The following is a 12,024-nucleotide window of genomic DNA, read 5'->3' as shown; positions in this document are numbered from 1 at the left end:
GCACCAGGAGGCCGTGCCTCCCAAGCTTCTGCCCCCACCCCACGGCGACCCGAGAGAGATTAAGAGCCGCAGGCCAGGTCGGCGGACCCTCTGGTCCCCGCCCCACATCAGCCCCAAACCCTTCCCTCCAAGAAGCCATGTGCTTGCCCTTGATTCTTTCTTCCCTCCGTGGCCCATGGGACTGGCTTTCAGGAGCTGAGGCGCTCAGCAAGCATAGCAAGTGGTGCAGTGTTATGTAAAGGCCTCAGAGACCAGGCTAGTCCAAACCTCTCCTTGTTCAGACGAGGACCCCAAGGAGAAGAGAGTCACTTTCCCAAGGGCACCCGGCGCGTTCAGGACAGAGCAGGACGCAAACCTGAGCCAGAGCACTTCAGGTCCTGGGCTCCACCTCAACCACCTGGACCAGGGCTCCCCCGTCCCCACACCCAGGTCACTGGGTGACGAATCCACAACACACGCCGCTGGTGATGCCACGGTTGCCCTCAACCCCTGAGAGGCGAATATCCTACCATACCCCCGCTTGGACGTGTGTCCATGAGCCAATGTAAGGCGACTCACACGTGTAACTAGGCCAGGGGCAAGTTGGATGCACCCAACGAGCACATAACATCATGTGCTGTGGGACAGTCAAGTCCCCCTGTATGTGTATAAATACACTTCCTGGGTGGCTGGTGGTGGATCCCAAACAAAGTAGCTCTGAACCCACTTCCTGTACACTTTTCTGGTCCCCTATGTTCACCCCGTTGCCCCCGAGCCCTGGAGGCATGAGTGCTTACACATGATGGACACACCAGCACACGCTCAGCCTCCCACCCCGTGGGAGCTGACAGGGCCACGTGACTTTGTTCCTCGTGACTTTGTTCCACTCTCCCTCTGGCTGCCGGAGCTACACATGGCTGCCCGGCTGGCAGCTCGGCCGGGAGCATTTGATTAGAGAGCTGCAGAGTAATTGCCTTTAATTGTGGAGCCTAAATGGAGCAGGGAATTGGATTTCGGGTTTCTTCGCCCCTGCCACCCACTGCTCCCACCCACCCACTCCAGCCACCGCTGGTCGGCCCGGTGGTGGGCAGTCCTGGGCACTGTGCTGTGACTGTCAGCTTCCTGCGCTGGGCCCCAGGAGACAGAAGGGCTGCGGGACAGCCCAGGGAGAGGTCTGGGGCTTCCCACGCGTGTCCCCAATCTGTCACACTCGGTAACCCAAATCAGTTTTCCCCCGGAACTCTGGGGACTCCTCCCTGTTCTTTCCCGCCCCAGCTTCCAAGTCTTTTAGAGATGACAATACCCAGGTCCAACTCTTTCCTAACTCAGCTTTCCAAAATCTCTCTGATCCTCCATCACTCCTATGAACAAGCAAAACAACAGTCCCCCGCCCATTCCAAGACCTCCCTCTTATTCACCAGGAACAGGACTCTCATCTTCTCATCCCTCCCTTCTTCTTTTTCTTCCTCCAGCACCATTTCTCACCTTTCCAAAACTGCCTCACCTTCCCGCCTCTTCCAGGAAGTCCTCCTGGATTGATCTTTTAGTTCCTTGGGCAAACACAGCTTGTCCTACCTTTCGGTCCTGCTGTCACAGCTCTATCCATGAAATTTCCTCTCCCAAGCTCTCAGAGTCTGTGTCCATGCTTTTGTTTGGGGGTAGAGGGCAGCTGCGGGTGGCAGTCTTTGCACTACCTGTTCCATTAGAATGGGAACCTCTCCACAAGCCCAAAGCCCAGGCTGTCTCTTCTCTCTGAATCTCCCTGGACATTTGACATCCACATTGGTTGTTGCATATCAAGGAGACCAAGTGAGAAAGGGGCAGAGCAAGGGTGGACTGATGGCCAGCATATGATTTACTACGACCAGGTAGCCTCTCTTAGTTAAGTGTGTAAACCCAGTTTTTTGGGTCTGCAGGGTGTCAGAAGTTAGAAACAGCAGCTCCCCAACTCTCCTGATCTGACATCCCATCTTTGTCTTCTAAGGGGAAAGGAAAAGGCTCACCCATATTTCCTGGGATTAGGGTGGCAGGTGCTGAGATCCTGGGGGAGAGGTGGGTCAGGTGAGCAGCTGGTATTATTAATTCAGGCATTGCCCTCATTATTATTCAAATTTATTCATATCATTGCGCATTTCTCTAGAGCAGCTACAGGCTGCAAATTCTCCACACTCACGTTTCTCCTTCCCACGGCCCCCGGAGCCCAAGTCAAGGGCTTGCGAGTAGAGTGGCCTGTGCACCCTAGCTCAGAGATGGAATTTATATTCACAGCTTTCCTACACGGGGCCTGGACACCCTGGTCTCCTGTTGAAGTCTCCTGAGGACAATGAGAAGCTGGTTTCTTGTCCACTGGGAGGTCAAGGAGGCAGCAGGATTTGAGGCGAGAGGCCCTGGGGCTGCGAGTCAGAGATGGGTGGGTGTCTCGCCAGAGGGAGTGGTGTGACCTTGGCCTTGTCACTGCCCCTTCCCAGCTCCTCCATGTGCTCACCTATACAATGACAAGTCTGGGCCAAGGACTGCAAAGTCCCTCTGAAGAGCAGAGGTTTAGGAAACACTGAGGTTTGCCTAGTACCTCTGCCACACACTTCCTACCAGTGTGACTGTGGCCAAGTTATTCTGAGCCTCGTTCTGTTTACTGGTAAACTGGGGTACGATGACACCTACCTCGGACTGCTGGAGAGTTCAATGGGAAGAGGTGGATGATTTGCCTGGTACATTCCCTGGCATGTGCTCTCTGAGTGGTAGCTATGAGCTTATTTATCCTGGGCAGTTGGATAATCAGAGGGACGGATGGAAACCTGAGCAGTGACATGACAAAGACGATATCTGTCATTCTGGGGTTTTTGAAATACAGTTCCCTCTTGGCATATGCTTGGTTGGAGCAATTTAGTCTGGAGACAGGGGGATGGAAGCAATGACTCCCATGAGAGATCAGAGAGGAGGAGAAACAAAGGGTCTCAGGAATTTAACTCAATGGAAAGGTCCTGTAGATCCTGAGCCTGCAAAAGTGACAGGAAACGTTTGCTGACCCCCAAACAGCCTCTGCAGCCAAGAGAATATCTAAGCTACACTCCAGATGCCCGTGGGTTGTCCTGACCTGGATCAGGATTAGGAGGAAGCCCTAAGCCTGCCGCACCATGGCCAAGGACCACTCACTCTTCTTTGCACACTCCAGGCTTCTGTCCTTGTCTCCAGGTCCTTATACAGGCCTTTCCTGGGCAGAACACTGCTCCCTCCCCTTCCCTCAGAATTCAAATAATCACCTCCCCTGTGAAGTCCTCCCTGCTTGCCTTGCATGGCCCCAGAGCCCTCTGTACTCACTTCCCACCTCTGCTAGTGGGTGAGGCCATGCTGCACTACCCACCCCTCCCTGCCTGGGGAGAACTCCTTGCGTCTGGACTGTGTCACTCAGAGCGTCAGCCCCATCACCCAGCACAGGGCCTGACTGCCAGGCACACAAAGGTGTTGTGAATAAGTCCGTTGATTGATGGAGTGAGAATGAGCAAATGCCTGAATAAACAGTGCTGCCTGCGCAACCCCATCAGGGAAGGAGGCAGATGCCCCGTTCTCCTGGTCAGGCTCATGGACTGCGGCAAAGGACAGGGTTCTCCTTGCAGGCAGAGGAGTAAGAGTGCCGGGGACAGGCCTGGGGGCTCCCTGAAGCAGGGAATGTGGAGCAGAGGGGAACAGAACTCTGGAAGGTTCTGGTGCAATGATGGGGGTGAGTGAAGAGGGGATATAGGGACTGCTGAGAAAAAAAGCCGAGAAAGTGAGCAGAGAGATATAGGCATCAGACAGGCACAAGAAAGGACAGAAGTCACTTTACAACCGAAAAGGAGGTACTGGGTATACGTCAAGAAGGCACCAAGAACTGGTACCAGCTGCCTCACAAGCATGCACACAAATCAGAGAACACACACGTGCCTCGGAAGTCCTGGCGGCCTGGGTCTCCCACCGGCTGGGACATATGTGACACAGGACGGAGTCTGCACTGGGACTGGGAGTGGGCGTGGGGGTGAAATGTCAGCCCCATCCCCACATCTACACGCTACTTCCAGGAAATACTATAAATGCAGGGGAATGGTTTGATGTGGGATGGGGAGCCAGGTGGGAGGGGAATCAAGAAGGGCCTGAACACAAACAGAAGGCTGACGACAGACCAGCCTCGGAAGCAAAAGCAGTGCCATCGAATAAGCAGCCTCTCCTGCCTGGCAGCTCCAGTCTGGGGCAACTGCAAAGCCCCACGTGTGTGTCTAAGTGAATTCCTTTCTGCTTTCGGCCTGCTGCTTCCCCGTCTTCAGCCACTGGCAGATGTTGGTGAGCTCTCAAGCAGCCACTGTGAAGGCAGGCAGAGCAGAAGTGTGCTGCTGCATGGGAGTTCACACTCACAGGCCAACAGGGACCCCGGGAAGCAGAGACAAAGACAGACACCCACCCGGCAGAGGGAGAGAGAAGGGAGAAGGGAGGAGAAGCGGGAAGGCAAGAGGAAGAGGAGATCTTGGCTGGAAAGCGCCCAGGAGAAAAGAAGACATGGGCCCAGGGCAGAGACACAGAGAGTTAAGCACCAGCAAAGCTCCAGTGATACAAAGACCCAGGGAGCCACAGAAACCCAGGCCAAGGCAGGAGAGCAGGCGGGCTGAGGACGCAGAGAAAGACAAGGACAGCGGGGCGGGGAGGTGATGGTGAGTGTGGTCACAGGGGGCCAGGGCTCATCTCCAGACTGGTTCCATCCTTTAGGCAGGAACCAGGAGGCTGGGGCATCTCAGACTCCAGTGCCCCCTCCCCAGTATTGTCACTGGGACAGGAGATTCCAAGGAGGCTCAGGCAGGGACTGCAGGCAGGTGAAGAGCGGAACAATGTGGGGAGGGCAAGGGGAGCACAGAGGGACCTTGGGAGAAATGAGAAGAGCAAAACAGGGGTGCCATAGGACAGAGGCCTCTGGGCTCCTCCCTGATTTCCCCCCAGCCCTCCTTCCTTCTGAGTTAACCCTGGGCCTCGCCACCCTACCCCATAGCTCAAAGCACCTCTGGCCTTCATCTTGGGATAGTTCCTCCCCTATTCTTCCTCCCCATTGTTTGAGCTTCTCGTTTTAGCACTTATCACAGCCTGCTTTGGATTAAAAGTTACTCATGTGTGTGCATTTCTGCCTCTCCCACTCTCCTGGGAGCCCCTGGAGAACAGAGTTGCTTCAATTTTCCTTTCTTGTGCCTTCAGACCTAGCAACGTTCCTTAGTAATGCTAACTCCTGGTTAGAAGATGCTGCCTATGTGCTGGGTGCCACTGCACATGCCTTAGACACACTGTTCCTGGTATTGTAATCCAGGGCAGAGGGGCGGTTATGGCCTCCATGTCAGAGTAAAGGGAAATGAGGAAGCGGCAGAGATGAGGATGAACTCAGGACTTTTAGGCAGTATACTCCCTGGGGCTTCCCTGGTGGTTCAGGCGGTAAAGAATCTGACTGCAATGCGGCAGACCCTGGTTCAATCCCAGGGTCAGGAAGATCCCCTGGCGAAGAGTGGCAACCTACTCTTGCCTGGAGAATTCCATGGACAAGGAGTCTGGGGGGCTACAGTCCGTGGGATTGCAAAGAGTCGGACAAGACTGAATGACTAACACACACACACCCTGCTCTTGGTACCATGCTGTGCCATAAGAATATCCAAGAGGCATTTCCTGAATGTATGGGACTCATGTCACCACCCCCGTCACCCACCACAACCACCCCAGAGAAATTCTGGTGCCCCCGACCTCTGCACTCATGTACTATTCTGATCTCCCCTCTACACTCAGACCTGCACCTGAACTGTGTTTACCTCCCGGAAGGGCAATGCCCCCTCCTCTGATCTGGCCTCTACTCCATAACCACTCAGGCTTTGCCCCACATGCTGCCGCCACCCATCAGAGAAGGCTTGGTGTAAATGTTCCTACATGAACGCAGAGTGGGTCCAAAGCCTGGCAGGCCGTTAACAGCACCTAGAGGTTTCAGTCGATCACAGAACGCCATCCGTTAAGCCACCAACACCCTGCAGTAGGACTGGGTCTCATACAGCCCCTGCTTCTGAAGGGCCAGTCAGGGTACCAGGTACCTCACTGAGCCTAGTTTACTCAATGCACATGACAACTTGATATGGAAGGTACCATTATTATCCCTAACAAGGGCATAGGTTCAAAGAGATAAGCAACTTCCTTCCAGGCACACAGCTGGTAAGAGTCTGGGCCAGTAAGCACAGTGAGGGGCCAGGACATCGGCTCCCCTGGAATGCCAGCTCTCCACCCTGGCCACTGCTGCCTTTGGCCTCTCACCATCCCCTGGGCCTCTGAGCTCAGACTCTGGCCACTGTGCAAACTGCGCCTCTCCATCTCCCGTTGGCAGGGTCCCCTCTCCAGGACACCCTCTCCTGTCTCTCAGCACCACGCCACCTCTCCTTCCCCACCCTGAGCTTCCTGGGGAGACACTGCTGTCCAGCCCAGCTGGCTCTCCACCTCCCTCCTCCGCAGAGCACAGAAGAGGCCACCCGTCCCTACCTCTGTGTGTGAACACATTTGCTCCCACTGGGTGTTCCCAGGATTGGGGACCAGGCTTCTACAAAGGCCTGGTGAAGACAGTGAGATCCCATCCCTTTAAAAAAAAATTTTTTTTTTGGCCACCCCATGTGGCATGTGAGATCTTGGTTGCCTGACCAAGAATCTAACTCTGTGCCCCCTGCCTTGGGAGCAAGGAGTCTGAACCACTGGAGACGTCCTTGAATCTCATTAAAAAAAAAAAAAATTTTATTTGTCTGCACTGGGTCTTAGTTGAGGCATGTGAGATCTAGTTCCCTGATGAGGGATCGAGCCCAGGCCCCCTGCACTGGGAGCTTGGAGTCTTAGCCACTGGATCACCAGGGAAGTCCCTGAATCCCATTTTTGACTGAAAACTAGGAAGTAACCTTTATATCTACCGCAGAGAGGCTGGAAATGCTGACAGATTCTCAGACACAGTTGTGTACTTCTTGTGCGCACATGTACATATTAGTACATATGTTCATTGGTGCCCCCCCACACACAGACACACACACCCTCTTGCACCTCTGCATTCAAGTACACTGCACGGGCGCCTTTCTGCACCCATGTTTTGGCACATGGACCTTGGTGGTCATGTTCCCGGAGCCTTGCCCACCAGGCCAGCTGGGAACCAGAGAGGGAGTGGGCCAAGCATAGGAGCCGCCAAGGAAGCCGAGCTGCAGGAGATGGGGGTGGCGGAGGCCAAGCCCTGTCTCCCCGGATTTATCAAACGAGCAGTAATGAACCCCCTGGGCCGGAGCAGTCCCCATGCTCACCACTCCAGATCGCTGCTGGTTCAAAGGGAAGCCTTTGATTCGCACCGACAGCTTTCAGATGGAACTAAATCTCTCCACACTCCACTCTTCCTCCTGCCACCCTCCCTCTCTCTCTCTCTGCCTTCACATCTTTGCTCTCCCACCCCCCCTCAGGCTCTCTCCCCCTCCCCAGCCATCGCCTCTCCCGTTCTCTGAAAAATACAACAGCCAGAGAGGGCCCCTCCCCTTGGCTGGATTCTCCCATGGAGAAAAGAGGATTGCCATTCTCTGGGCTAGGCCAGCAAAAGGGAGAGAAGAAAGAGAGATTTGCACTTTTGATAGAGGAGGGAAGACGGGGTGGGGGGGGGGTGGGGGGGGGGAATGGGAGGAAGGGGAGTTGCAGAGAGAGAAAGTGCAAGCAAGAGCAAGCGCTGGCGGGGCAAAGACATGGAACATAGGAGAAAAGACAGAGATCCTGGCTGCCCCACAGCGGAGACAGAGAGGCAGGGAGAGAAGCAGGTTCAGAACCCTGGGAAGAGAAGCTTCCAGGAGGGAAGTACCACACCATCTAGCTGACTGGCATGAGGGGTGCGGGTCTGTAGACTCTGCTTTATACAGGGCCCAGCCTAGAATCCAAGTGCCCAAACGTGATGTGACCCAGTGACTGTAAGCCCCTTCTTGGACAGGTCAGGGGTCAGGGGTCAGAAAGCTGCACTGACTTGCTTCCAGCAGGTAATCTCGGGCTTGGCTGTGAGTAGATGTCTGGTGATATAGATATCAGATGGATGCCCCATGACAAGTTACTAAACATTCAAAGACTATTATTGCCCTGACCCTGCTGCCCACCAGCATTTACCATACCAAAGTACTATGCCCGCACTGCACAGTTTGAAGTGAAAAAGACCCAGTGGGCAGCACGGCCTGAGGAACAGATGCCTCAACTCCATCTTCACCCTCTTCCCTTGTTTGGTCCTTTCTCGTCCCACAAGGTCAAAGCCAGAGCAGAAGAACCAGTTTCTCTTCCCTCCCTTCACAACCAGCTTGGCCAAGCCACCCTGATGTCTGTCTCCAAGGCTGGGGTTTGGTAGGGACAGCTGAAGGGGAATCTTTCCAGGGACCAGATGGGCTTTTACAAGTGGCCACAATCTGGCCTGGTTTCCCTGCATTGAACAGACCAGAGAGACTGGCCGCAGGGCTGGTATTCATGGTGACAGGACACAGGAGTTTATTGGTCTGGGCCAGTGTGTTAGTTACTGAAAGAGGCAAGAACAGAACCTTGAAAGAGGCCAGGGGAACTGGCCCAGCACTGCCTGCCGGGGGGGGGACAGAGGATAACGGGCCAGAAGTCAGGAGGCAGGGGCTTTCAGGTCTTGCCTCCACCCCACCCAGCAGCACGACTTTTGCACGACTTCACTTCTCTGGGTCTCAGCTCTTTGTAATGAGAAGGGGGTAAAGTACTAGGCTCTTGGGGACCTCTGGCTCTAAGGTTCTAAGATTCTACTGCATCCCCTGCTCTTCTGGGGCCTCAGGTGGACCGTGCTGACATTTCTGAGGACTCAGGCCAGTGTTCCAGACTGTGAGAGAGTCAGCATACCTGGGGCCATCCTGGCCTTTCCTTCCAGCAGGCGTGTGGAAGGAAGGCTGCAAGTTTATGACATTAAGATAGTAACTGAGAAATGCCAGTCTTTGTTTTCCCTGTAAGGAGCTCCCCATCAAGAGTTCCCTTCCAGTAGGTTCATGGTGGAAAAAAAAAAGAGAGGATAAGAGGGCAGGCAATCCTGGGTCTCCAAAGTGACCTGCTAGCCCAGACCCACTCACAAGGATGTCGAGCTCCTGAACTAAAAAGACAGGCAGGTGCGGCTGGCAACACTCCCCCCACCCTGCTATATTTGGCCATCCAGCCCCCTCTGCCCTGCCAGCCTGAGGCACCTGGGCCAGACCTGATCTGACAACTTTATGCAAATGCGCCCTGGCAGGGGACCCTGAGAATGTTCTATGGGAAGGACAACAGCATTGCAAGCCCAAGTGGGGTTGGCTGGAGCAGGTATGACAGGCGGGAGGAGAAAGTGGGGAGGGTGGCAGGGGTGGTGGATGGTCTGCTGAAAAACTGAATTTCAATCTGGCTTCAGTGGGCGAGGGAAGGGCAGTGCAGGAGAGAGGAGGCAGGTGGCCGGCAAGGACTTCGCTCCGAGAGAAGACGGAGGGTAAGCAGAAAGACAGCAAAAGGCAGGGAGAGGGAGGGAAGGAGAAGAGACAGCCGAAGAGGACAGTCACAAAGTCAGAAAAGGGACAGAGGACAAGACAAAGACAGAATAGAGAAAGAGACGCTAAATTAGAAAGAGAATCTGAAGGCTGGTGCTGGAAAGGACCTTAATCACCAGTTCAGAACCTTTATTTTGAAGAAGCTTGGGGTCAGTAAAAGGAAAAAGGTATTTGAGGGAAGCATGCCCCCCAAACTTCTGGTGGCAGCCTCCAAGTTACAGAGGGCTCCTCTCTCCAGGGTCAGGGTGCAGCCCCAAATCTCCTCATCCTGTGATGATGATGGGGGGCAAGACGGGGGGGGGCGGGCAGTGGTCAGGAATCTTTACCTGGGCACCCTGCCTTCCCTAAAAGAAGTTGGGGAAGCAGCAAGGGAGAAACTGGAGAAGCTGGGAAGACGTCATTTGTAAATGGGGAGAGAGAGTCAGTAAAGGTGTAAGGGACCATCTGGGAAAGGGAACCCGGGAAGGAAATAAGAAATCAGAGAAGGGGCGGGGGCAGTAGAAGCCCCTGGGGGCTGTGCAGGCAGATGGGCGGGGAGATCTGGGGCGGATTACCACCCTCTGGCCTCATCGGAAGGTCTTGAGCATTTAGGTCAAAGTAAAGGAGTGAAATCCTTGAGAAATGGAAGGGATTTTGGAAAGGATTAGCCAAGGTGGGGGAGGAGGAGAGGATGAGGTGGGCTGTATCTGAGTAATTCCTAAGGCTGCCCATGGAAGGCCCTGGTGTGTACCCACAAATGAGACAGGGCCCAAGTCACTGCTCCCCCTCACCCCCGTCCCGTAGGAGCCCCCAGGGGGCTAGTGCATCCTCGCCCTGGGCAGCAGTGTGCCCACCAGGAAGGAAGCCGGCGTGTCACCTGTCAGCCACCTACCAACCCCAGGGAAACAGGAAGTCCATCCTGGGGTCTGACCCCATCCCCTTCTCCCACCGAGAACCGCTTCCCTCTGGCTCCCCCCTCAGGCAGGGAGGCACAACGGCCTCCCTGTTCCAAGTTCCGCTCTGAAAGCTCCCTAGGCTTGCTTTAACATTCTTAGTTACCCTGTTATGAATACGGCTTCAGAATACAATCTGAGAGTGCAAGAACTGTACCCCTGAGGCCCCCGGGCAGGCTTGAAGCCCAGGAAGAAATGCAGGCTGGTCCCCAGACCGTCTCCAGAGAAGTCTCCTGGCACTTTTAGGAACAGACGCCAGAATGAAAGTGAAAGAGTTAGTCACTCAGTCGGGTCTGACTCTTTGCAACCACCATGGACTGTGACCATCATGGACTGTAGAGCGCCAGGTTCCTCTGTCCATGGGATTCTCCAGACAGGAATACTGGAATGTGCTGCCATGCCATTCTTTAGGGGATCTTCCTGACCCAGGGATCAAACCCAGGTCTCCTGCATTGCAGGCAGATTCTTTACCGTCTGAGCCAACAAGTTGCCAGAATAAATAGCCTTAACTCTGAGAAATCTGGAAACGTGAGGACTGGGGCAGCAGAAAGGAGGGCATTCTCCTCTTTATCCGGGAACCAAAAAGCCAGAAGGAAATATGGGTCTTCTGAGCCCTAGTTCAATTCCTGGGTCGTGAAGATCTCCTGGAGAAGGGATAGGCTACCCACTCCAGTATTCATGGGCTTCCCTCGTGGCTCAGATGGTAAAGAATTCACCTGCAATGCAGGAGACCTGGGTTCGATCCCTGGGTTGGGAAGATCCCCTGGAGGAAGGCACGGCAACTCACTTAAGTATTCTTGCCTGGAGGATCCCTATGGACAGAGCAGCCTGGCGGGCTACAGGGCGTTGCAAAGAGTCAGACACGACTGACTAAGAACAGCACAGAGACTGGACCGGAGGTCTTATGGACACTTCTCCTTTGCTAAGTTTAACGAGCTCTATTATATTTTTGCATCAACTCATACTCCACCCACCTCAAAATTAAAGAATAAAAAAGAAAGAAAGAAACAGCAGCAGGTCAGATCCAGGTGTTAGACCTTAATCGCTTCCCAGAGTCAGGAACCCTTCAGCACAGGTGACTGCAGATTCTCTAGCACTTCCAGATGGACTACCTGCCTCTGAGAGCCAGGTGAGCAACTCACCTGGGAAGGCATGGGGCTCTGACGAGTGGCCTTGACCTTGGCTCCACACTAGTGCCTCTGAGAAAGGCTGCCTTGGCAGACATGCCTCAGGCCCATAACAAAGGCACATCCCCAGGCTCCATCACTGAGCCTTCCTTACAAACCCCTAGAATGGACATTAATGACTGTGGCTCCCAGGGGGGCAGATTTTTTTTTTTTGTTCACATAAGAACCTTTTAGTAGCACTTGGCAGTGAGATCCTTGAATACTAGAAGTATTCAAGATAAGGGTGGATGACTACCAGCCAGCAATGTTCCAGAGGGCTCTGGATACTATTTAAGATCTCTTTCAATCTGGTTCTTTAGGATTCTACTCACACACCTCATATCTTACTTTGGACACACACCTATCAAATAATCAATTTGTAACAGTTCG

At 54.1% G+C, this 12,024-nt stretch overlaps 1 protein-coding gene across 2 annotated transcripts in view; it reads right to left on the bottom strand.

The window, feature by feature from the left end:
* KIRREL1 (kirre like nephrin family adhesion molecule 1) overlaps positions 1-12,024 on the bottom strand; it is a 100,079-nt gene that overhangs the window by 18,224 nt on the left and 69,831 nt on the right. The window lies entirely within an intron of this gene.

Source organism: Odocoileus virginianus, chromosome 5 (assembly GCF_023699985.2).
Source record: "Odocoileus virginianus isolate 20LAN1187 ecotype Illinois chromosome 5, Ovbor_1.2, whole genome shotgun sequence".
NCBI lineage: Eukaryota > Metazoa > Chordata > Mammalia > Artiodactyla > Cervidae > Odocoileus > Odocoileus virginianus.
This window is presented reverse-complemented; position numbering and strand designations above follow the sequence as displayed.